The following is a 25,756-nucleotide window of genomic DNA, read 5'->3' as shown; positions in this document are numbered from 1 at the left end:
CATGTTTCCTTTACATGTGCCCTGAAAAGCAGCACATGGCCACAATTGGGGCAAAATAACTACACCAGTCTTCAGCATAGCAACCTCTCTTGCCATATCCTGTGCAAATATTTATGATTCACTTGCCCTCTCAACATTTCCCCTCCTCAACCCCATGTTTGGGTTTCAACAATGGTCTGCTTTATAAAGATACATTGAAACGTACACATACTTTAGTATGGTACCCACTCAAATATATAAATCCTTACAGGAATATGTTAGGCAAAAAGTGTACAATTGTTGCATTATCCCCCCCACCATGACTGGAAGACTACAAATACCAGAATGCAATTCAGCAAAAGTAAAAAAAATGGCCATTGGGTTTTAAAATGAACTTTAAAGACTTCTAACAACATGTAATGTGTGAAAAGTTTTCAGTGTTTGACAAATGCAGGGTTCGTATATGATGTGATGAAAATATTGCATTCTACCAAAAATAAACACCTTTTTAGTGTGTTAAACATGAACATCTGAAAATAATGTAGTTTGTTTTAAACTATTCGGTTTGATATCATTTAATTCACCTGTATAAGAGAGAAGACTTAGGCAGCGAACGTCTGCTTTTTGTGTGCTTTCAAAATGGAAATGCCGATTTGCATTTCTTAAAAAGGAAACTTTACGAATGTCTTGTGAAAAACAATGTTCTCTTAAATGGGCCATCACTTGTAAATCACCCCCACTTTAAATACTCTGCTTGAAGAAAGAAACTGACAAGCGGTAATAAAAGGCTAACATGGGTTTGGCTCACAGGTTAGTGTATTAGGCCACAATGACAAGTACACATCTATACGAAAACAGAACAGACCACTTGAACACGTGTTGTTTTCTCAGCCTTTGTATTTGCTTTTGTATAAATTGAGAAACTGATTGACTTCATGTCACGTTGTTTACAACTCCAATTAAGCCATTAACTCTGAGAAGACTGCTTTGAACAAACACTGGCAGGCACTTTGAATGCAAAGCCATTTGGTAGGGTTTGATTAAAGCGAGCTCAAAGAGTTCCAAAGAGGAGGAGTTGTGGGTGGGCAGAGGCAGGAATGGATGGAAATGGCCCCAGGGATTAGCATGGCCATTGGGTGGGCACATAACCAAATAACACCTACAGGCCCTGTGTCCCTCCTCATTTGCCATTCCTCCCTAGCTGTACTCCAGTGCAATATTTTCTGCTTATAGGTGTCTCAAACAGCGCCTAATAGCCCAAACTAAAAAGGCAGACTTTGTTGTATTGTTTGTGAACTTGCCCGAGTTCTGCAGACTAAAGGTTTGTGAAATAAGCTTAGGAACCACGGACAGCACAAAAGAGAAGATTGTATTACTTGTACAAATAACCCCAGAGAAAGGGATAGGGCGTCCACAATGGGGCGTATTATGCCTTTAAAAGGACCAAGGCAGGCTGTGTTGTTTTCATACTGTTCACAGACATGCCCATGTTCCGTGGGCTCTTCTTTCGTAGACAAAGCAATGGGACAATGGACAGCGCATGTAAAGCATTTTAGAAACGAAAACATTATACTAATCCCACAAATAAACCAACCGCATAGAAGGCGAAGGGGGATTACAATGAGGTAGAATAACTTTTCAAAATGGCAGTCAGACGTTTTTTCATGCGTCACAGAGTTGAAAATGGTGAATCCGCAGTTACGTTTCAGTCGCACTGTCCTGCACTGCTTATAACTGCTTATAACTGCCACTGTTAGGAAAGTCGGAAGAAACCTTTCCTCAAAAATATAGACCGGACTATTTTTAGAAAGTTGCATGCTGTTTTGTCTGGGGGATGGAGGACACGGGGTAACATTTTATAGGTGACTCCTACACTTTTTGAAAAGATATTCACATGCATTAAACACGAATTGCTGGACAGTTTGTGCCAAAACATTGCGAGAATTGGTGGGCTGGTCCCAAAAGCATCCTTTAACAAATACTGCATTAATCCATGCAGCAGTCAAAGAGTAGGTAAAAAGTAAAGCGTTTCAGCTCCCCACTTGCTGCCTGCCCCATGATAATCTTAACATCCTCGCTATACTGTTTTGTATCTATTATTATTTAAGAACCCCACGTTTGTCTCAGTCTTTTGTCCCAGACTGTAGGCAAGGGGGCCCTCAAACATATTGAAATGGGCTCCCATGGGCCCAGGCAATGGTTCAGCCGGCCCTGGGTGAATGTGTGTAAAGGGGCATCCTTTAAATGAGTGATGATGTAAGAAGCACTTTGTCACAAACACCCATATATTTCATGTTTTCAGCTGGACAGTTATTCAACAGCTGAAAAGCCATCATGGAAAGAGCATAGACAGAAACCTTTTGAAAAGAGAACAGCTTTTTTTTCTGACAGAATGCTGGAAAATTGGGCTGAATAAAAATGTGGAATGGCATAAGGTCTTCTGAGATGAAGAGACTTATGTAGCAACTACGGAATATTATCTTCACAGGCACAACCATCATTTATAAATTTACAATGGTCTATATTCATATTTATAATGGTCAACTGCTTGATATATTTGCAGTACATATGAGCAATACTTGTGCTAATGTTGACAGTTGTGAAGAGTACGGTTCACTAGATGCTTTCATAATATCCCACGCTGCCACGTGTAGTATGGATGTCTAGTGTAACGCGAGCAATGACTGTGATGACCATAACAATTAGGAGCATTCTTTGTCTGTCCAGAGAAATGCGGTCTCATACTCAGTGTCCATATGCTCTCATACATGTACAGCAGGCTAGATTAACCACCAGACAGACAGAGACACTTTAAGAGAGTATTCCCAAGATGTCAGCGTTTTTTTAAGTGCATGCCGTGATTTCAGATTTAATGCTCTATGCATAGCGAGACCTCAAAGAGGCTTAAAGGAAGTGAGGCGCATTGGCATCCCAATCCACACGGTACAAAGACTGGTTGAAAAAGTCAAGTGATCCAGTAAAGTTTAACAGTGAGACTTGCAATGTGCCAGATAGAATTAGTTAAGAAGGCACACATGGGACTAATATTGAAGGGACATTATTTGTCGTTGGAGACTATTTGCGGATGTTGCATGTTTGGATAAGCACGAGAGCACTGTAAGAACTAAAGCAGTTCTGCAAGTTTTTGAGAAGTAAGAATTCTTACCCGTCCCACCAATTAATGAGCTCAATTTTTCCAAAAATTGCTCACGATACAAGCTCTCTCTATGATAAGGATGTGAGGGGACAGAAGATATTTTATAATTGTACCTCGTGATTTGAATAGAATTAGACATTCTTCTTTTTCTGAACTCTCCTTTGTGATAGATTGTATCTTAGCTCCAAGATCATGGGGTTTTCTCGCTTAACTATAATGGAGGAAGGAAATACTGAAGATCTATGTTATGGAATAACTGCCCTGGGCAGTTGTGGTGGCACTTTTTTTTGGATATTTACCTTGGTATTAACAACACTACATCTGTATTTTTAAATAGTGGAGCCATTTCGTCTTCTTAAAAATTAGAGGGCAACCTTAAAGAAGCCTATTACTAAGATAAAGGTACTTATAACCTTTTAAATCCCCACCATAATATATGGCATGCTGATTCTAATTGATTTAGATGATCAAATACATTTTTTGAAAATATGTCATCTGCAGGTTCCTTTTTGAAGATCTGGATGTTATACTATCTGCAAAAGAAAACGAGAATGAAATGGACTTTTAGTAGCAATTGGTTTTTGGGAGTTGCACTTTCTTCTGCATGCTTGAGGACCCCTGTCGTGGTTTTGTTTTTGTTTGTCAAACACATTTGGTGAGGTTAATATTACTCCTGATGAATGTTCTGTAATAGGAATGTAACAAACTGAAACATGTGGCGTACAATATGACATATTGTTATGTTAAGTTACGAGTAATTTACATTTGAAGTGTGTTGAACTTTTGGTCAGAAAGAACCGTATGCAACAGTACTGTTGATTGTGAGACCTGTTAAGTACTGTTGCGTGTTATAATTTATAATGGAATCGTCAGTTCAAAAAGATTCACAAAGCTAAAGCATTTGAAAAACATGTATTTTTTTTATTGATTTATTTTATGTCTTTTCTTTCAATTTATATTGTTGATGGTAAATATGTATTTATTTGCATAGGAGAATTTTTCTGATTACCGCTTGTAAAAGAAGGGGAATAAGAAAAAGCAAAATAAATACCCATGTTACAAATAACCTTCAGTAACTAGAATTAATCTACAGTGGAGGATTAATGTTTTGTTTCCTGTTTCCTGTGTCATGCTCTGAGTAACCGCACCATAGGTTAAAATAATGTCAGAATCCTCTTGCTGTTAGTTAATTGCACAACCCTCGCCAGAAGGTTGTTTCAAAATCTCTCCAAGACAGCTAGCTAGCCAAGTAATACCTTTGTGCAATGTTTCCCTTTACCAGACGTTGCTGTGACAGACAGGACAGACTGTAATGAAACTGTTTAGTGTGATGGCATCATGCATTCCTTTAGTGCCAAATGCATGACTACAGGAGACCCAAGCAAGAATAATGGCACAGTGGTCACCAGCGTGAAGGCTAGTGATTGTATCACAAAAGGTTGTTTAGTCTCTAAAATGGTGGAACAGGGGAAACCTGTTGAGAGGATGACTTTTCACAGCCCCAAGTGACTTAACAATAGATGGTCGCTGTCAAAATGGAAAGCACCTTCTCTCCATGAAAATACAGGGGGCCTGTCTCAAGAACAACAAACACTTCACATCAGCATATTGGAGATAAGAACAATAGCAACAATAGCACTAGCACTTTTGAAGTTTCCAGATACACATCAGGGGGAAACTGGTGCTAATCAAAAGAAGCAATACAATTATGGTTAGGCTTTCCGGTTTTCAGTTGAATCCAATGAATCCCAGAAAAATACCACCAGGAAACAAAGTGTTGCCTCAGTTTAAAATAAAAAACAATTTTTTGTCCCCTCCCAGTGGAGCCATAGTATGAGCAAAGATGGGCGGACGTTTGGAGGGGGTGGTGAAAAAGTGGCTTGTCCTACAATAGGAGAAGAACCCTACTCCAGCCACAAGTATACCTGTATTCTTTCTCCCATTGCTTCCTCTCCTGTTTCCTGACCTCATTCATAAACACTGCACATTCAACATTGTTTTGTTTGTAGATAAAAAATAAAATACAAATATTTGGCAGTGGTCTGGGGCTATTTTGAGGAATTGTAGACAAATCTGAACCAATTTTGTGGCTGCCAATTCGCTGTGAGGTATAATTTGCTGGCATTTCTTCTGATTTGAGCAACCTGACCTGGACCCGGCCTTGGGTTGTTCAAGTTCCTTAATGGAGTGAGCTTCCGTCTAAAAGGATTGCTCGACACGTGAAGCACCTATGTAGGTGAGCGTTGAGAGACCAAGACTAGGGATTGAGCAGGGCCTGTTGGGGGCTTCTGTGTACGAAACTGCATTATTTGTCTGACTGTGACTGCTTTTGTCTGCTCACCTAAGAGACAAGCCAAGTCATCTAACCACCACGTGTAATCATCACCTCTGCTTCACCTTCTGTCCCACCCTTTGTTTTACCCCTGCCCTACAATGCAAGGTCACATAACGAGCAAACCGAAAATTCTGCTGTCAAGCAGCAAATGGCGATAAACTCCACCACATGGTGCTGGCACCGGGGGTTTTTAAGAAGAAAGTTTGTAGCCCTATAAAACTCGCGGGAGAACCGTACTCCCTCATTAAGGAAAGTTCCTGGGTAAAAATCGGGATGGTTGGGGGGGATTTGCCCAATAAACCAACGGAAACGCCACATATTTCCAGCAGCAGTGGAGCAGCTACTTATATCCCTGAGCATCCGGTCAGAGCCAATTCAGCAGATACAGATACTGCTGTTATAGATTTTCCATCATCTGCTTTTTCATCTGACTTTTTATTGACTGAGGAGTTACGCAGTGCTTGGGGCGGGCACAATTCCTGTGTAAGGATGTAAATGCATTTGTTTTCTTGTCCAAGTTAGTAAATCTAATAAAGCTGCTACTAGCTCTTATTAAATCTCAGGGGAGAGGAAGAGCCAACGAGGGGCCACCACTGGGAATCGCAAACTTCACAGGGCTTAATCAACCATTTAGAGAGGTAGTTTGCAGTCACTCCCTGACCCCTCCGCCCCTTTGCAGTCACTCACACTTGGATGTCCTTCTAAACACAAACACAAAGAGTATCCTTTCAGCACAACAGGACTGGGGCTGGGGCCCATTGGTGCAAACATAGGACACACTGGTCCTAATAAGGCCTTGATCAACCAGGAGTCCCATGCCGTTACCCATTTTGGCTGCCCTGTGCTTGTCCCAAGACCACAGAACCAAGATGCGCAATTGCTTCGGCAGCTCACACCCCGGTGGTTGGACTATGCATTTTAACATCTCAAAGAACAATAAACCAGTTGGTATGTCTGGTTACATAACACGAAAATGTGCCCCTAATGATGCTTGTCTTTATGTATGTAGACCAAAGCCTGGGGAATTTATGACCAGCAGTAAGGTGAGTGGGTGACCTAAGAGGGGAATAACATATCTGCATAATGTCCCCAAACTGGCCCTAAACCAATTGGAACCTAGGGATGCGCTTACAAATAAATGTTTGCAGTGGCTCCGCACTGTGCTAGGTTGCTCATTTGTAACCCGGTAGTCTATTCTAACCTGTGCCAGACTGTATCACTGGGGGAGAGTGCCTGTGATCTTATACACATTGAATCTAGGGATCCAAGAGTGGCTAATGACACCCTGGGCATCGGTTGGCAAACTCTGAATTGCTCAATTGCAATTAGTCCTTATACCTATCAAAAAACGGTTTATCCACCTGAAATTAATTGCAACTAATGGGCATGAAGGTAAGCTGTGGGACCTTGGGTCTAATGCAAATGTTATATTATGGAAGGTTTTTGATTATTGTATTGTAATCCTATTGTAATTTGTATTGATTGTTTATTTATTTATAATGCACTTATACACAAGTGTTTCAAAGCGCAACCATGCATGGGGGGAGACATAGGGAAGGCGAGACAAACGATCTTGGCATGGTACATTCAGATCATGCAGGTAAACAGAACAGGAAGTGCGGTGGGGGGGGGGGCAATAGGGTCCAAATGCACCCAGCCACGTCAGTACATGGGTTAAGTGCAGAGAGATGCCACTCTCATGGGTCGGAACCGAAGTGCAGTAGTGCTGTGGCAGTGCAAGGCCTGGGTACACTAGGCAGCGAGTCAGCAAAACTGAATAGAAGTAAGGAAGAGAGAGCAACAGAGCAGAAAGAGGTGGTTAGCAGGTGTGAAGGAGGAGGCGAAAAGGAAAGCCTCTGGAACTTAAGGAGATCCGGCTCAAGACGGAGAGAGAGGCAGGGAGGCTGTTCCAGAGTGTGGAACCTGCAGTGGATAAAGATCTCCCCCCAAGTCTCTGCTTGGAGAAGCGGCTCACCCGCAGAGAGTAGGAGGAAGACGAGTGGAGGGCTCGGGATGGAGAGTTTTTAGGAAGAGAGCATTGCAGATAAGATTGGGCCCAGGCACCAGGAAGCCTTGTGGATAATGCAAAGGGTCTTGAATTTAACCCTTGCAGCCACGGGGGGTGTGGGGGGGTGGAGGAGAGAGAGAGAGAGAGAGAGAGAGAGAGAGAGAGAATAAATATATTGTGACATGGAAAACCAACCCAAATGTTACCCTAAGACACAGAAGAGAGAGAAGCGGTGAACTGACTCCCCACGCCACGGGATGGACCTTCCCTGATTATCGTGGTGCAAGGACAGTGCAGGGCACTGGCAGGGAAGGCCACACGAAACTCAGTAGTCCAAAAGGCTGATCACGATTCGTCCTGAGGATGGTGGTAACAGGATACAGCTGGATGGAAGGTGCGAGGACTCATGGACAGCGGCTGATCAAGTCAACAGAAAGGAGGACTGGGAACAGCAACCAAGGCTGGTCAGCAAACAAATACGAAGGGGCAGCTCTAGAGGAAGGAGGCTGGAGGTCCAGAAGGAGACAACAGAGGAACCCAAGCATAGAGAAAGAACAGGAACCAGGGTTCAGAGAGCAAGGCAAGAACAGGCAGAACAAGGTTCTGGATCTAGGGAACAAGGTTCTGGAGGGAGAAATGTATCCGCACCAAAAACAACCTCATAGGCAGCCGTGTGAAACAGAGGCTTGCGGGAGGGCTTGAACGGTTGCCCCGTCAACCCAGAGGAACTGTTCTAATGTGCATGCGCGAAGATCCGAACGCGGCTTCCCATGTATGCGCAGATCCCCCACAATGGCAGCACCCACTGCAACCGGCACTAGAGAGACCTGAGAGCAAAGTCGCCGCCAGGAGGGGAGAAGCCACCAGGAAGGCATCCGGCCCCTCAGACTGCTGTGCCAGGTAGGCGACATGACACCAACTCCGATTTGGGATTTAAACTTAGTCCTACATAAGCTGATGCTTACCCTTTAGAACCTATCCACAAATATTCACTAAGCAATCTTACTTTGAAAGTTGATTTCTTGGTGCAAGGTACGTCCTCAAGAAGAGTCAGTGAGCTACATGCTCTATCAGTGGAGGAACCTTTCTCCAGCATGGGGTCTGGCATGGATTCACATGCTCATGAATATTCCCCGTCGTCAGGCCGGGAATCCTCGGTATAGAAAAAAATCAGTATCAGTTTCGTTTTTGATCTGTCTTTCTTAGTAGTAACCAATCACTGGTCTCTGGGTCATACTGCCCTCAGCCAATGACTGCCCTCTCCCTAAGCCCCGCCTCCGGCAGCCATCCTCAGATTTTTACCGCACGTTCAAGTGTTGGGAGTCCTCGTGCTGTAGCTCTCGAGCTTTTGCTGCGTTTTCGCGCTTTTACAGGAGATTTTTCTCAATGTTCGGTTAAATAGAGCCTCAAGCTCCACCGTTTCTACATCCGATCAACGGGGATCCGTTTCGGAGTTTTCTATGCCCCTCAAGGGTGAAGATTTCGTCGAGTTACGCTTTTGGAGGATTCCAGAAGTTCCGAGGCCTACCCCGGACATGGCCCAGGAGAAAGGAAGCTCGAAGCCCGGGAAGCTGTTCAGGACCTGCCCTGGATGCCAGCTTCAGAATGTTTTCAAGGAGGACGAGCATTCGTTATGCTTCTACTGTCTCCATGAGGACAAGACGCACAAGGAGAAGGACTGCGCGTTTTGTGGGAACATGTCGGAGCGGACCATGAAGGATCGCCACCTCCGTCTCGCCAACTGGCTGGAAGAGAAGAGCCCGTCGGGCGAGAAGAAGAAAAAGAAGTCCGAGCGTGCCCCGGCGACGGGGGCCCAACAAAAGGCTAAGCACCGCGAGTCTGCGGGCACCGGGAGCGCAGAACGGTTGGGCTCCTTGGCTGCCAGGCAGGGCGCATCCTTCCCGGCACCATCAACCACAAGCCAACGCTCTGGCTCGGGTAAGAGGAAGTCCGAGAACCCGGCAAAGCTTCTGGAGAGGCCCCCGTCAATTTCGAAGATTCCGGCAGAGGGGGAGCGAGGCGCGGACCCTCCCCCCAAGGTGAAGGCCCCAGGCGTCCAGAAGGTGACGATGGCCTTAATTCACCCTGCTAAGACCTCGATTGAGGATGTCGCCGCGGCCCTGGCTCAGCCTGTGGAGGCTACACCAGTGGAGGTGCCCTCAGGACCCAGAGTCTCCCTGCCACTGCGGAGGGAGTCGTCTTTCAGGCCCATTGAGAAGACCCCCACGAAGTCCGCGTTGGAAAAGATGGGGGAGGGGCTGGTGGCCATCGTGGATACGGACACGACCTCTGAAGAAGAGCTCATCGAAGTCGTGGAAGAGGCCCAGCCCATCGGGAGGGATTCCGACGTGGGCGACGACGAGAGCGACGGTGTCGCCGACAAGGCTCCTTAAGAGCCCTCGCGCCCGTCGTTTCCGGCGCCGCAGGACACCTCGGCGGCCATTTTGTCAGCGATTCAGTCCTTATGCTCGGAGATAAGGACAATGTTGCCCCTTCCCCCGACGGAGGTACCTGAGCCAGACCGGACAGTGGAACCGGAGCCAGGACCTTCGGAGAGTCCACCGCATAAGAGGAGGAGGATGCATCATACGCCACCTCTCCCACCTCTGCGGCCTGCTCTGCCTTCCCCCCGGTCTACTACCCACGGGGATGATACAGGCATGGACACGGCTACGACAGGTACAGATGACGACGGAGGCAACGACGGGACGTGTCCCCCGTCACCCCCTGCTTGGGCGTCCCCGCCCGATGAGATTGGAACCTTTCATGCCATGATTTCCAGGGCATCCGAGCTTTTTCAGCTCTGCCCAGAAGGAAAGAAGAAAGAAGGGTTCCTTTACCAACGGCGCGAGGCTAAAAGGAAGACGGTCCTCGCCGTACCGCTTCTTGATGACATCTGGGATGAGGGGCTCGCCCTCCTCAAGAACCCTGCCACGGCGCCGGCAAAGAGGGACCGGTACGAGAAGAAGTACCGGGTCCCTGACCCTGCCACCTTGTGCGAGGGCAGGAAGTTGGACACGATGGGACGACGGATCATCTCATCCGCAGCAACGACTATCAAGGCGGCCAACGCCCTGGCTATCGTAGCCCGCTACGACAGGGAGTTGTGTTTCAAAATGGCCCCTCTGTTAGACTTCCTTCCGGACGCCAAAAGGGCTGAGGCCCTTGAAATCCTACAGGAGGGGGAGATTGCTTCGGACCACGCCATCACGGTGGCAATGGACATCGCCGACACCGGTTTCTGTCAGTTGGGCAACGGCGTTTGCTTGAGACGACGAGGATGGCTCAAGGCCACGGATTTCCGCCAGGACGTACAAACCAAGGTTTTGGACATGCCCTTCGACGGGAACAACCTGTTTGGGAAGGCGGTTGATGAGTCCCTTCAGGCCATCAAGACAGACACAGAGACTGCCCGGGCACTGGGAGTGCTCCAACAACAACGGCCGTCCTTTCGGAGCTCTGGAGGCAGACAAGGTGCCTCCAAGGGATCCGGCAGTGGCTCCTCCACTTACCGCCAAGCGGCAAGATCTTCGTCCCAGGAAGCCTACAGGGGACGCAGCAAGTCAGGTGGTGCCCGTCATCGTCGACGAGGAGGTCAAGGAGGCAAGCGGCCTCCAAACAAGATTGAACCGACTGTGGGGTTGGGCCCCCGCCGAAGCACCCCGGTGGGAGGCCGGCTGGCGAGGTTCGTCAGCGTGTGGGAGTCCATCTCCACCGACCGTTGGGTGCTGGACGCCCTGGCCCAAGGGCACGCCCTCGAGTTTCAGAAGAAGTGCCCTCGCGTTCCTCCCATGGCCAGGAAGGAAAATCACGTCCCTCAACTACTGTTGGAAGTAAGGGCGATGCTCAAGAAGGGTGCCATCAAGCTCGTCCCAAAGAGGCTTTGGGGCTCCGGAGTTTACTCAAGGTACTTCCTCGTAAAAAAAAAGAAGACAGGAGGGGATGGCACCCCATCCTGGACCTACGACGACTGAACAAGTACATCAAGGCACAGAAGTTCCGTATGGTCACCCTCCAGCATGTGCTGGGACAGCTGGAGGAGGGAGATTTCCTGTCGTCGTTGGACTTGGAGGATGCGTACTTCCACATCCCCATTCTAAAAAGACACCGAAAGTTCCTCAGGTTCGTGGTCCAAGGGCGGCACTACCAGTTCAAGGCCCTCCCGTTCGGATTGAAGTCGGCACCCAGGGTGTTCACCAAGTGCCTCGCACCGGTGGCGGCGTAGCTGCGCCTACAGGGGTTCCACGTCTACCCCTACCTGGACGACTGGCTCATCCGGGCAAGGACAAGGGAGCTCGCCGTGGAAAACACTGCGAAGACCGTCCAGCTGCTCACGGACCTGGGATTCTCCATCAACTTTCCAAAATCCCACCTGGTTCCGTCGCAAGTCGCCCTGTTTCTGGGAGCCAAGCTCGACACAGTGGCGCGGCTGGCCTCGCAGTCGGAGGAAAGGACCAGGACCATTCTGGGCAAGGTGCAGCGTCTGCTGGCCACGGACATGGCCAGGGTAAGATCTATCAAGTCCCTCCTCTGGATGATGTCCTCCTGCATTTATCTGGTGCGCCTTTGCAGGCTTCGGATGAGACCCTTACAGGAGATCCTCGACGCCCGCTGGATCCAGTCGACGGGCAGCTTCAAGGACAGGATCCCTCTCAACGAGACGTTCCGTCAGGCGATCCGGTGGTGGGGTACCCACTCCCATCTGTCGGCGGACACAGACTTTCAGACCCCAGCTCACCAGGTGACGGTGACGACGGACGCCTCCCTGGAAGGTTGGGGAGCACACTCCGGAGATCTTCACGCGAGAGGCCTTTGGCTCCCGGAGGAGAAGTCTCTCCACATCAACATCTTGTAGCTCCGCGCGGTGTTCTGGGCCCTCAGGTCCTTTCTTCCATACCTCAAGGGCAAGGTGGTGAGGATCTTCACCGACAACACCACCACGATGCTCTACATCCGGAAGCAGGGCGGAACCAGGTCCCCGGCCCTGTCCAAGGAAGCCCAGGATCTGTGGCATTGGGCCGTCGCCCATGGGATCTTTCTGGTGCCTCTTCATCTGGCAGGAATAAAAAACACGATCGCCGACTCACTCAGCAGGGAGCTGCGCTCGTGCCACGAGTGGGAACTACGCCAGGATCAAGTGGATCGACTCTTCCGACGATGGGGCGAACCCCAAATCGATCTCTTCACGACAGCGACTAATTCTAAGTGCCGGAGGTTCGCCAGCAGGTTCCCCAGCCGAGGAGCATGGGCGATGCTTTCTCGTTCCCCTGGGACGGCCTATTTCTTTATGCGTTCCCTCCGCTGCCGTTGCTGCTCCGGCTCATTAACCAGCTCAAGAGGTCCCGGTGCAGGATGATCCTCGTCGCACCGGCGTGGCCGAGGCGGATCTGGTTCCCGGACCTTCTGGACTTGTCAACGTCCCCACCAGTCAAGCTGCCGACGGACGCAGACCTTCTCTCCAGAGAAGGAGGTGCCATTCTTCACCACGACCCGGAGTCGCTGAACTTGCAGGCCTGGCTCCTGCAGCACTAGAGTTTGGAGGGTACGACATCCCGGCCGACTGCCGAGAGATTCTTGCAAAGACCAGGGCGTCCTCAACTCTCAAGTGCTACGGACATAAATGGAAGAGGTTCTCTGTCTGGTGCCGTGCACAGAAGATTAACCCTCTGTGGATTACGGCCCCTCAAGTACTGCCGTACCTACTATCGCTGGCCAAAGCTGGACTGGCTCACGCCTCCATCAAAATACATCTGGCTGCAATCTCCCGATATACCAGGACGAAGGGACGGGCGTCCTTGTGGTCTCATCGCCTGGTGAAAGAATTCATGAAGGGACTATTCCGATCATTCCCGCCGGTGAAGGCTCCTGTCCCGGCGTGGGAGCTTAATGTGGTGCTGACCAAGCTCATGGGGGCCCCATTCGAGCCTATGCATTCGGCGCCTTTGAAGTTCCTGTCATGGAAGACAGCTTTCCTCGTGGCCATCACCTCCGCACGACGAGTGGGAGAGATCCAGGCCCTATCTTGCAAGCCTCCATACTTGACTTTTCATGACACGAGGGTGGTGCTGAGGACACACCCATCCTTTATGCCCAAGGTGCCGTCAGACTTCCACCTCAACTTTGCCAGTTTTATTCCCGTCGCCTTTGGCGCCGGCTGAGAGGACTTTGTACTCGCTGGATGTAGCTAGAGCGCTGAAGTTCTACGTGGACCGCACAAAGAGTTTTCGGAAGACGTCACAACTGTTTGTGAACTTTGGGACTGTGAATCAAGGGAAGGCTCTCTCGAAGACTTCCATTTCCAGATGGCTCTCCGGCTGCATCATGCACTGTCACCGGTTGGCAAACCGACAGCTGCCCGGCCGTCCGAGAGCCCATTCGACCAGAGCGATCGCTGCTACCACGGCGTTCCTGTCTGGTGTGCCCCTGCTGGACATCTGCAGGGCTGCGACGTGGAGGTCGACGCACACCTTCACAAGATTCTACTGCGTCGATCGGGACTCCGGGGAGGAGTCCAGGGTCGGCCAAGCAGTGCTGCGCAACCTGGTCACCTAAGGTGAGCCTGGTGAGGAGGTTTGAGTTGCTTAATGTTGAGTTGTATGGCTTAATGTTGAGCCTGTTGCCACCTCCTGTGGTTGTGCATGTGTGTACTGCTATGTATTCTCTTATTCATGAGCATGTGAATCCATGCCAGACCCATTGCTGGAAAAGGAACAAGTTACTTACCTGTAACTGTTGTTCTCCAGCATGGGGCTGGCATGGATTCACATGTGAACCCTCCCGCCTACCCCTCTGCGGCTCTTCACTTGGTCATACTGCCACTTTACGTGCTACCAAATCTGAGGATGGCTGCCAGAGGCGGGGCTTAGGGAGAGGGCAGTCATTGGCTGGGGGCAGTATGACCCAGAGACCAGTGATCGGTTACTACTAAGAAAGACAGATCAGAAATGAAAATGATACTGATTTTTTTTCTATACCGAGGATTCCCGGCCTGACGACGGGGAATATTCATGAGCATGTGAATCCATGCCAGACCCATGCTGGAGAACAACAGTTACAGGTAAGTAACTTGTTCCTTCTTAACAAATAACAAGGACAAGGTGTTTATAACACATGCAAGATTATCACCTAATTTCCTAATTGTGTTGATTGTCAACCAGATACTTGAATTGCAATGCTCTTCAAGCAAACACATACTACATAGAGACTACATAGATTTGGCGGCCAGTTGTGTTGGGCAGATGTGTTTTACATGGACTGAACAAACCCATTAAAAAAACAAACTTTTTTGTGGTCTTTGTTGTATCCCTTTCACCTCTCTTGATACTTTATATCCTCTCTCTAAATTCCTTCCTTCTCATAAACCTTCCCAGCCTTGGCTTACTCGTTATCTTCGCTCTGTGTGAAGGGCACTCTGTCGCTTGGCGCGTCGCTGGCATAGATCTCGATCTATGTGCGATGGTGTGTCCTTCTCTTCTTTTCATACTCTGTATGATGATGCACTTCTTTCTTCTATTACTCTGATCTCTTGCACTCTCAATCATCTCACCCACGCCGTCTTTTCCAGTCCCTTTCTTGTCTATTGACTCCCCCTGTGCGGAGGCCCCGAAACAGCCCTCCCAGGCCATCGCCCAAGCCATGGAGGTCTCGTCCACAGACAACGAAGATCAGGAGTCCTTGCATATGGTCCACAAGGATGTTGAAGAGGAGGGTGATGATGAGGCAGGGCCTAGTTTTCCTGTTCTGCCTTCTCAGCCAAGGGGCACTTCCTTGGATATTCTGTTGACTCTACCCACTTTGGTGTCAGAGTTCCAGATGAGAATGTCTGCGGCGCCGGTACCAGTGTTCCCCCAGGTCCCCGATCAGCCTCCAGCCAAGAAGAGGAAGCGTCATTTGATGCCCCCATATCAACCTCCTCCACCACATCCCAGGCGACAGACACAGATACGGCTATGGGAATGGATAGGGCCACGACGACGGATGATGACGAAGACCTCGTTGCAGCGCACGGTGAGTCACCACATTTGGATGTTCCACATAGGGTGTCCCCACCGGATGAGGTGGGGTCGTTCTACTCTGATCGCCAGGGCCTCCAAGCTATTCCAGCTGGTGCCGAGGAAATCAAGAAGGAGGGCTTCTTGTATCAACGGCGCAAGGCCAAGAGGAAGACGATCATGACAGTGCCTTTTCTGGACGATGTTTGGGACGAGGGCCTGGCCCTCATCAAGAATCCTTGCACGGCTCCAGCCCAGCGGGACAGGCTGGAGAAGAAATATAGGGTGCAGGACTCTGCAACCAAGTCCTTGAGGTCTCAACCATCGCCGGATTCGGTGGTGTTGGCTGCCGCGAGAAAGCGGTCGGCTAACCAGTCTGTCGTCTTCGGTCCCTCCGGATAGCAAGGGGAAAAGGATGGATGCCATGGGAAAGAAGGTGATTTACACTGTGGTGTCCACTATCAAGGTGGCCAACGCACTATCGATCCTGGCCAGGTACGACAGGGAATTGTAGTTCAAGCTATGACCGATCCTGGAGTTCCTTCCGGACGATAAGAGGATGGAAGCCCTCACTCTCTTCCAGGAAGGGGAATTGACTTCGGATCATGCATCAGTGGTATTGGATGTCGCGACACAGTGTTACAGCAAATGGGGAACAGTGTCTGCCTTCGTCAACAAGGTTGGATGAAGGCCACTAATTTCCGTCAGGAGGTCCAAGTGAAGGTGCTGGACATGCCCTTTTACAGGGAAATTCTGTTTGGGAAGGCCGTCAACGAGTCCCTCCAGGCCATCAAGATGGCCCATACCCTGGGAACTCTCCAGCAGTATCGCTCGTCTTCTTTTCGCTCCTCCAGGGGAATGTCGGGCAGATCTTCAAAAGGGTTCTCCAAATCGTACAGACAGCCTTCCAGATCCTCAACGCAAGAAGCCTTCAAAGGCCGTTCCCAGGCCTAGGATAGCGGAGGACAGGGTAGCCGTCACCCGCAGGGCAGGACGCTGGCACCGAAGCAAGTCTGAACAGACTGTAGCGTTGAGCTCGCACTCATGCACCCTGGTGGGAGGCTGGCTGACGAGGTTCGTCAGCGAGTGGAGAAATATCACCACCGACAGATCGACGCTCTCGCCCAAGGACACAACCTGGAGTTCCAATGGAGGTGTCCGCCGATCCCTCAGGTTCCCCGTCAGGAGCAGCACATCCCTCAGCTTCTGGAAAAGGTAAGTTCCCCTAAGGCTCCAGAGTCTATTCCAGATAACATTTTAGTCAGAAAGAAGACTGGGAGCTGGAGGCCCATCCTGGACCTATGACGTTTGAACAAATAAATAAAATCCCTAAAGTTCAGAATGGTCAAGTTGCTACACTTGCTCTGCCAACTGGAAAAAGGAGACTTCTTGAGGTTGTTGGACCTGGAAGACGCCGATTTCCATGTCCACATACACACAAAACATCAGAGGTTTCTGTCTTTCGTGGGGCAGGGTCAGCACTACCGGTTCAGGGCCCTACCTTTCGGCTTTGAAGTCGGACCCCAGAGTGTTCATGAAATGCCTGGTACGAATGGTGGCCCATCTGCGTCTACAGGGCATGCACGTATACCTATACCTGGACGACTGGATAATACGCGCCCGCTCGCAGGAGCTGGCCCACGGACACATGGACACACGGAGACGACCGTCCGGCTGTTGACGGTTCTGGGATTCTCCGTCAACTATCCAAAGTCCTGCTTAACACGATTGCAGAACGCGCTGTTCCTAGGTGCCAGACTCAATATGGTGTCTTGCCTGGCGTCGCCCTCGGAGGAGAGGCTAGCAGCCATTCAAGGAAAGGTGCCACATCTGCCGTCGACGAAGACGGCCACGGTGCGGGCCATCAAGTCATTACTGAGCATGTCATCCTGCATCTACCTTGTCCGTCTCTGCAGATACGACCCCTAAAGGAATTTCTGGCCGCCCGCTGGTGCAGGTGTCCGGAATCTTCATTGACAAGATCCCTCTCAGCAAAGAGTTCAGACGGGCGATAGAGTGGTGGGGCGTCCGCTCCAACATGACCCAAGGCACAGGATTTCAAAACCCCCCCATACCAGCAGACGGTCACTACAGACGCCGCCTTGGAAGGGTGGTGAGTGCACACCGGACGTCTGCACGCCAGTGACCTGTGGCTGCTAGAGGAGAAGGATCTGCATATCAACGTCCTTGAGCTACGGGCAGTGTTCTCTGCCCTTAAGTCATTCCTACCGTCTCTGAAAAGCACGGTGGTGAGGATCTTCACGGACAACACCACCACCATGTTCTACATTAGGAAGCATGGGGGCACTCGATCCGCGGAGCTCTCCAAGGAAGTGCAGGACTTGTGGCACTGGGCCGTCGGACAGGGGAGGTTCCTCATCCATCTCCACCTGGCGGGAGTCATGAAGACCATCACAGACTCCTTCAACAGGGAAATTCTGCCATGAGTGGGAGCTTCGTCAGGATCAGATGGACTGCCTGTTCGTCAAATGGGGCAGACCCCAGATCGATCTGTTTGCGATGGCAGCAAACTACAAGTGCCATACGTTTGCCAGCAGATTCCACCAGCCGAGGAGCCAGAGGGAAACTTTCTACTTCCCATGGCAAGGGCTGTTTCTATGCACGTTTCCTCTCCTGGTATAAGTCATCAACACACTCAGACTGTGTCAATGCACAATGATGCTCATCGCCCCGGCATGGCCAGGGCAGATTTGGTATCCGGACCTTCTCAGCTTGTCAGCGTCGCTTCAAGTCAAGTTGACGGTGGTTCCGGATCTTCTCACCGGAGAGGGAGGCGCAATCTTTCATCACAACCCAGGATCGCTGAACCTGAGGGCTTGGCTCCTGCAGCCTTAGAGTTTGGAGGTTATGTGGTTCCAGCGGACTGCAGAGGGGTCCTCGCCAAGGCCAGGGCATTGTTGACCTTAAAGTGGTACGTACAGCCATAAGTGGAAGCGTTTTGCTACGTGGTGCTGGTCGATTACCCCTATGAGAGTCACACTCCACAGATCCTTCCATACTTGCTATCCTTGGCAAAGGCTGGTCTGGTGCATGCCTCCATCAAGGTGCATCTGGCGGCTATCTCCCACTACACCAGATCCCCAGGAAGATCCTCGCTGTGGTCCCAGACTCGTCAAGGACTTTTCCGATCTTTACTGCTGGTGAAGCCTCCTGCCCTGGTGTGGGAACTTAATGTGGTTCTGACAAGGCTCATGGGGGGCCCCCTTCAACCCTATGCCTCAGCCCCCTCTCAAGTTCCTCTCGTGGAAAACTGCTTTCCTTGTGGCTATCACCTAAGCCAGACGCGTTCGTGAGATCCAGGCCCTTTCCTGCAAGCAACCATATCTGACTTTCCACAAATCAAGGGTGGGACTGTGTACACACCCCTCTTTCTTGTCGAAGGTTCCGTTGGAGTCCACCTCAACGAGCCTTTGGTGTTACCCGTTTTCTTTCCCAAACCTTTTTCTCCGTCGGAAAGGCCCTTGCACTCGTTGGACGTTGCCCGTGCCCTGAAGTTCTACGTGCATGCACTTCATAACTATTCCTGAACTTTGGTCCTGTGAACCATGGGAAGGCCTTGTCCAAGGCTTCCGTTTGAAGGTGGCTCTCCGGCTGCATCATACACTGTCATCAGTTGGCGAACCAACCGCTGCCCGGCCGTCCGAGAGCCCACTCCATCAGAGCAATCGCTGCGACAACCTGTCTGGTGTGCCCCTGCTGGACATCTGTAGGGCTGCTACGTGGCGGTCTACTGTGTCGATAGGGATTCCAGGGAGGAGTCCAGAGTCAGCCAAGCAGTGCTACGCAACCTGTTTGCTTGAGGTGAGTCTGTACCAGAGGTAAGAGTTAATTGCTTCTGTTGAGCCTTGCCACCTCCCCTGGTTGTGTAATGTTGTACTGCTATGTATGTGTTATTCATGAGCATGTGAATCCATGCCAGACCCCATGCTGGAGAAGGTTTAAGTTAAATACCTGAAACTATTGTTCTCCAGCATGGGTCTGGCATGGATCCACATGCAAACCCTCTGTCTGGCCCCTCTTCTTGTTCATACTGCCACTTTACGTTCTTACCAAATCTGAAGATGGCTGCCGGAAGAGGGGCTTTGGGAGAGGACTGTCATTGGATGGGGTCTGTATGACCCAGAGCACAGTGATTGGTTTAGAGGAGGAATACAGTTTTTAAGTGAACGTGAAATTATTTTTTTCTTTTACTGAGGATTCCCAGCCTGATGACTGGGAATATTCATGAGCATGTGAATCCATGCCAGACCCATGCTGGAGAACAATAGTTACAGGTAAGTAACTTAAACCTTCTCTGCACACTTACTGCATCTGACTTTGTAATTTCTTTACTTCTAAAGTGAATTCTCTTCGTTCTGCCATTTCTCTTACTTCTGCGCCTTCTTCCCGCTCTGCTTCTCCCAAAGATCCTGTTCCTTCTACCCTTATTTCTAAAATCTATCCCTCTCTCAATTCTTATATTAGCAGTCTTCCTAATATCTCTCACACTACGTCTACCTGCCCTCTTCTATTTAAACATGCCATTATTCGTCCTGTCTTGAAACACCCCTCCTTGGATCCTGCCATTCCTTCTAATTATCAGCCTATTTCTCTCCTTGCTTTTGTAAATTGTTGGAATGTTGCGTTTACCCCCAGGTATCTTCTTTTGTCACTCTTAATACTACTTTACGTCTTTTCCAGTCTGGTTTTCGATCCCTTCACTCCACGGAAACTGCTTTTTTTTTACGTATGTCACTCTTCTTTCTGCCCGCTATGATAGCACTCTTCTATTCTTATACTCTTTTATTTATCTGTTGCATTTGATACTGTGAATCACACATTAATTCTTCACTCCCTTTCCTCTTTTGGGTTTTCTGGTTGTGTAATCACATGATTTCAATCTTATCCATCTAATCACACTTACTCAGTGTCTTGGGCCAGTGTTTGCTCTGATCCCCTTCTTGCACGGTCTTCCACAAGGATCTGTTCTTGGCCCATTTTTCTGCTCTCTTTATACTTCTCCCTTGGCTAATATTATCTCTTGTTTCGGGTTGTCTCATTTTTATGCTGATGGCACCTAACAGTTGCTGTCTTTTCCCTCTTTTACATATACTATACACATGAATATCTCTGCCTGTCTCTGCTATCAAAACCTGGCTGTGGACCACTATCTTGTCCTCAAACCTACTAAGACTGAAGTTCTATTTTTTCCTGCAAATACTATTCCTCTGGCTGCCTTTTTCTCTTAGTGCCCGCAATCTTGGCCTCCTTCTTGACACTAGTCTTTCTTTTGCTCATCACATCTCGATTACATCCCGTTCGTGCCATTTCCATCTTTTCAATATTCAGAAAGTTAGACCTCTTCTAACTTTCAGTGCCACTAAGCTTCTAATCTCCTCTTTAATCTTCTCTCAACTTTTCTATTGTTCTGTACACCTCTTTGGTCTCCCTGTTTCTCGTCTAGCTTCTCTTAAGTCTGTTCTTAATTCCTCTATTCGTCTTCTGTATTCTTTATCTATTCGTGATTCCATCTCTGCCTCTTTGTCCTCTCTTTAACGGCTACCCTTCCACTCTCAACTTAAATTCAACTTTCTCTATATGGTATTCAAATCCCTCGATGGACTTGCCCCCATTTATCTTACCTTTCTTCTTGTCGCTCTGAAACCCACTTTCTTTTTGTGCCTCGCCCTCCATGTGCGTCTTATCGCTTCTGTTATTTTTCTGTTAGCTCCTCTCTACTGGAATGCTCTCCCTTTGTGGTCTATTCACTCCTATTCTACCTTCCGTCCTGCTCTGAAAACTTTCTTCAATTCTAATTGTATTTTATTCTCATTGTAAATTATATTTTTTTATTTTATTATCCTTTCATTTCAATTGTACTGTAAATTGGTTTTGTACAGCATCTTGGCGTAAGGCGGTATATAAATAACAAATAACTACAAATACAAAAGGTCTACATATATACACAGGAGCAATCGCAGAGGGGGGATGCACTGCACTTTACAATAATTGAAGAAATAAACAGTTCACGTAAGCAAATGCAATACTGTGTCTTTAAAGTGAGAGAGGAAACATTGGTTAAGCAGATAAAATACATTTCAGCAGTCATTGCATAGCCTTAAGCTTCCAATGTCTCAAAGTGTTAAAATCACAAGTAAGTACTTAAGAGGGAGTGTCGGAAATCTCAAAGTGCACCTGCACAAGTTTTGGCAAAATCCAACAAGACAGTGGCAGAAAAAGTGGCAGCAACACTTGCATCTCAAACTCAGATTTTCCAAGCAGCGCCAATTCAGGATAGAGAGCAGCAGATGCAGGCAACGTTGCCCCTTGTTCACCAAGTGAGGGTCTGCACAGTCACAAACTCCTGCTCAGGATGGCGTTTGTAGTCTTAGAGTGGCCTGGTCATGAATGGTCAGTCCACAGGAGGGTCCTGGGACGCTTCTTGAAGTCCACTAATGGCAAGGCAGTGGAGCAGGACTAGCCGATCCCACAGGTCCAAAGAAGAAGGCACCATTGAGGGTCTCCACTAGTCCCAGAGGAGATAGCTGAGGTTCATCGGCGACTTGGGGAATGTTGGTTCGCTTCAGGGGCAGGCGTCCGGGTCTTTCAGGTATTCAGATTTTGCTCCAATCCATCTTCTGTTAACTAAAATCTAAACTGGGGTCTACCTCAGTGCGCCAATCGGAAGGACCTGCAAAATACAAATCAGTAAGGGCTTCTTGGTTAGGGACATACTTACCCCACCTCTGCAAGCACCAGACATCCCCTGGAAGAAGTATGAATTGGGACCAAGCAGTCCTTATCCCAGTTTCAGCCTCTCGCACAAGGTACGTGAGTTATAAGAAGAACCCTGCCAAAGTGCATGCCCTTATATCGGAGTGTTAAGCCTGACAGGGGATGAAGACAGCCAAAAAGCAAGATTGGCAAAGAACATGGCTTAAACCGCAAGGGGAAACCATTTTGAGTATATGGTACTTAAAATGTCATTATGCTGTAAAATAAAAAGTGCTTGGTAGTGCACCAGAAAAAGTTGTAAAACACGGTTCACTGCCATCGGCCTACCCTAGGCACATCACAAAGCCATCAACGTTGCCAGTCAAAAGGCAAACAAAAGACATAAAGTGCACCTGAAACAATGGTGGGAATACAGCAACAGGAAATAATTCCCTAACACGAGATATAAGTAGACTGTAAACTGCGGGGGGAAAATCTAGGCAAAAATGAATAAACAATAAAAACACAAATGGTTTCTTTTCAGATGTCATTAATATGGTAGCGAAAGGGGTCCTAACTAGCCTCATGTTCCTAAGGTGAGTCTGGGAAGTCTGGTTAACTAGAACTGCCTTGGAAATGTCATCTAGTTCACACACTTGCCACCTTAATCTCTTAAGGAGTCTCAACAATGCACCAAGCAGGCTTCTTGGTGATTCTCTCTACAGCAGAAGAGGCAGATCTGATCAGGTGTCTTGATTTCGAGAGCCAGATCGAAATAGGCTTGATTGTCCGAGTACTTGTTTGGACCAGGTGTCTTGTATAGCAGTCCGGGCAGGCTTGATGAGGCAAAGCATGGTTTAGTGCTTTGAAGGTGGCCAGTGGTCTGAAGCGTTAGTTGTCATGCTCAAAATCTTCTCGACATCAAATGTTGAAATGCCTAGAAAATGTTGAAATGCCTAGCAAAAGTACCAGGGTAAACCACTGGGGCATGAACCCTACAAAGGCTGGAGATCCCTCCCTCACTGCCCAAGTCAGGGAACTTTACAAAATGACCTAAAGTACACTATCCCCTTACGCTAATTGGGCATCCTATTCACAGGGTTCTTAACTGCAGTCAAGCTTTAGAGTTCTTCCAGCTGGTAGCCTTTCTTGTCCTTAGGGCCCATTGATGGAAATGGTCTTGATTCCCTCTTAAATTAGAATATGTCTTCACCTCTGTGGAAGGGGACTTTGAGCTGTCAATGTGAGTTAGTAGAGTGACGGGTTCCCACTCCATTTATAGCGAAGATCCTAGCAGGGGATTGGTGCATTTTCAAGCCCTCTTTTTGGATAATTTATGACATTATGTTCCACCCTCATTCACTGCAGTTCTCAGAGGCCAGCATCCACAGGAACTCTGATGGGGATGGAACAACGCGTCAAGGATAAAATTAAACATGGTAGAACCTTGTCTAATGTTCTTTCCCATGCCGCCTAAGGCCTGCTGGTATTCTTCCCCCTTTGATCGTAGGCTCGTTTTGCAACTTCCTTCCCTCGCAGCCCCTCCTCCTGGCCCCAGAAGCGCAAACGCAATCTGTGGATTGTTAAGCCCAGTTCTTTGAAACCAGCTTCCCCCAGTTGTTGGGGTGTGAGAATCGTATTGAAAGCAAGCGGTTACAATGTTTCCATCCACCTCCTACTAGTAATCTTCTATTGGTATGTTTATGGTTCAGCCATCCCCTTAACATCCAGCCTTCCCACTTGTGAGTGAGGTGTATGGATGGTGTTGAACCATATGCTATCTGCCTGAGTAGTGAGTAATGCTTTCTAGCAGATGTTTCTTTAGTCTGTTCTAGCGAATGCGCGGTAGAGATTGAAAATTGTAACTTTTAAAAGTAAAACCTAAATTGGTCATAGCTTCAAATGCCGTCATATCACAAAACTCTCCTTTAGAAGAATAGTGCCTTATATTTATCTCAGTCCTGCATACAACTTGTGTGATTGGGTGTTTACGCCACAGATGTGGGGACTATCGAAAAGACAATGGGGGTCATTCCGAGGTTGGAGATAACCATGGAGTAAATTACTCCATGGTTGCCTCCAATACCGCTCCGACTCCTCCATGATGAATGGAGTAATTTCCGGTCCATTCCAGGGTTGGAGGGACCGGTAATTCCCCATTCACCTTTTGCCCTTCCCCATTCCCATTTCCGCCCCATAGGGCTCAATGGGAATGGGGAAGGAGTAAATTACGGTGCCGTAATTTACTCCAAGGTCACTTTGCGGGTCCCGTAATTTACTCCTGCTAAAAGCAGGAGGTAAAGTGGGACCCGCAAAGGGAACTCGGAATACGGAGGTAAGGGATTACCGGCATAGGCACCATTACAGGCGCCGGTAATCCCTTACCTCCAACCTCGGAATGACCCCCAATGAAACTTAATATGAGAATGTATTCATTGCACGCTGTCACGCTGTGCCTTACCATACCATATTGATTAACATGAAACTCTAACTCTTTTTTTAGAAGTGATATAGATGGAGGTGGCAGTAGTCATGTCCCCATAGTGCATGTGGGCTTTTAAAGGAAAGTAACATGAAAAAGTGCTTCCGGTTTACATTTTAACATTGGAAGTTACAAGTAACTTTACCTGAAAAATAGTTATAGCTGTTAAGGACCTTTTCCCTTTTTGAAAATCTTCACTTTACTTCCTTGAAGCCCCCGAGCACTACTGCTGGACTATTCTGGATTTTCATTGACTTTTAGGGCGAGGTGAAGTTTTTCACCTTCACTCTACTGCTGCATTAATTTTGGTTCTGGAGATAACTTGTCCTCCTTGGATTACCAGTAATGGAAGGCCTCTCCCTTTGTTTCTGGCATTTGTGTTTTTCATTGGCATCACCGCACCTTATGTAGTGCGATGCCAGGGGCTTTTATGACCCCTCTTTCTCCAGCATGGGGTCTGGCATGGATTCACATGCTCATGAATATTCCCCGTCGTCAGGCTGGGAATCCTCGGTAAAGAAAAAATAAGTATCAGTTTCATTTCTGATCTGTCTTTCTTAGTAGTAACCAATCACTGGTCTCTGGGTCATACTGCCCCCAGCCAATGACTGCCCTATCCCTAAGCCCTGCCCCTGGCAGCCATCCTCAGATTTTTACCGCACGTTCAAGTGTTGTGAGTCCTCGTGCTATAGCTCTCCAGCGTTTACTGCGTTTTGCGTTTTTTCAGAGTTTTATCTAATTTTTTCGGTCAATCGCGCCTCAAGCTCCACCGTTTCTACTTCCGATCAATGGGGACCCGTTTCGGAATTTTCTACGCCACTCAAGGGTGAAGTTTTCGTCGAGTTACGCTTCTAGGAGGATTCCAGAAGTTTCAGAGGCCTACCTCTTGGACATGGCCCAGGAAAGGGAAGCTCGACACCCGGATCCAATCTGTTTAGGAACTGCCCTGGATGCGGATTGCAGAATGTGTTCAAGGAGGAAGAGCATTCTAGATGCCTCTACTGCCTTCACGAAGACAAAACGCACGTGGAGAAGGACTGTGCGTTTTGCATGAACATGACGGATTGGACTATGAGGGATCGTCGGACCC

General features: G+C 48.5%; 1 protein-coding gene across 3 annotated transcripts in view; it reads left to right on the top strand.

Annotated features, from left to right (window-relative positions):
- Positions 1-25,756, top strand: part of LOC138530413 (guanylate-binding protein 1-like) — a 1,110,598-nt gene that overhangs the window by 280,540 nt on the left and 804,302 nt on the right. The window lies entirely within an intron of this gene.

The sequence above is a fragment of the Ambystoma mexicanum genome, chromosome 1q, assembly GCF_040938575.1.
Source record: "Ambystoma mexicanum isolate Mex_15411 chromosome 1q, UKY_AmexF1_1, whole genome shotgun sequence".
NCBI classification, from domain to species: Eukaryota; Metazoa; Chordata; class Amphibia; order Caudata; family Ambystomatidae; genus Ambystoma; species Ambystoma mexicanum.
The sequence above is the reverse complement of the archived record's forward strand: the minus strand, read 5'-3'. Positions and strand labels throughout refer to the sequence as shown.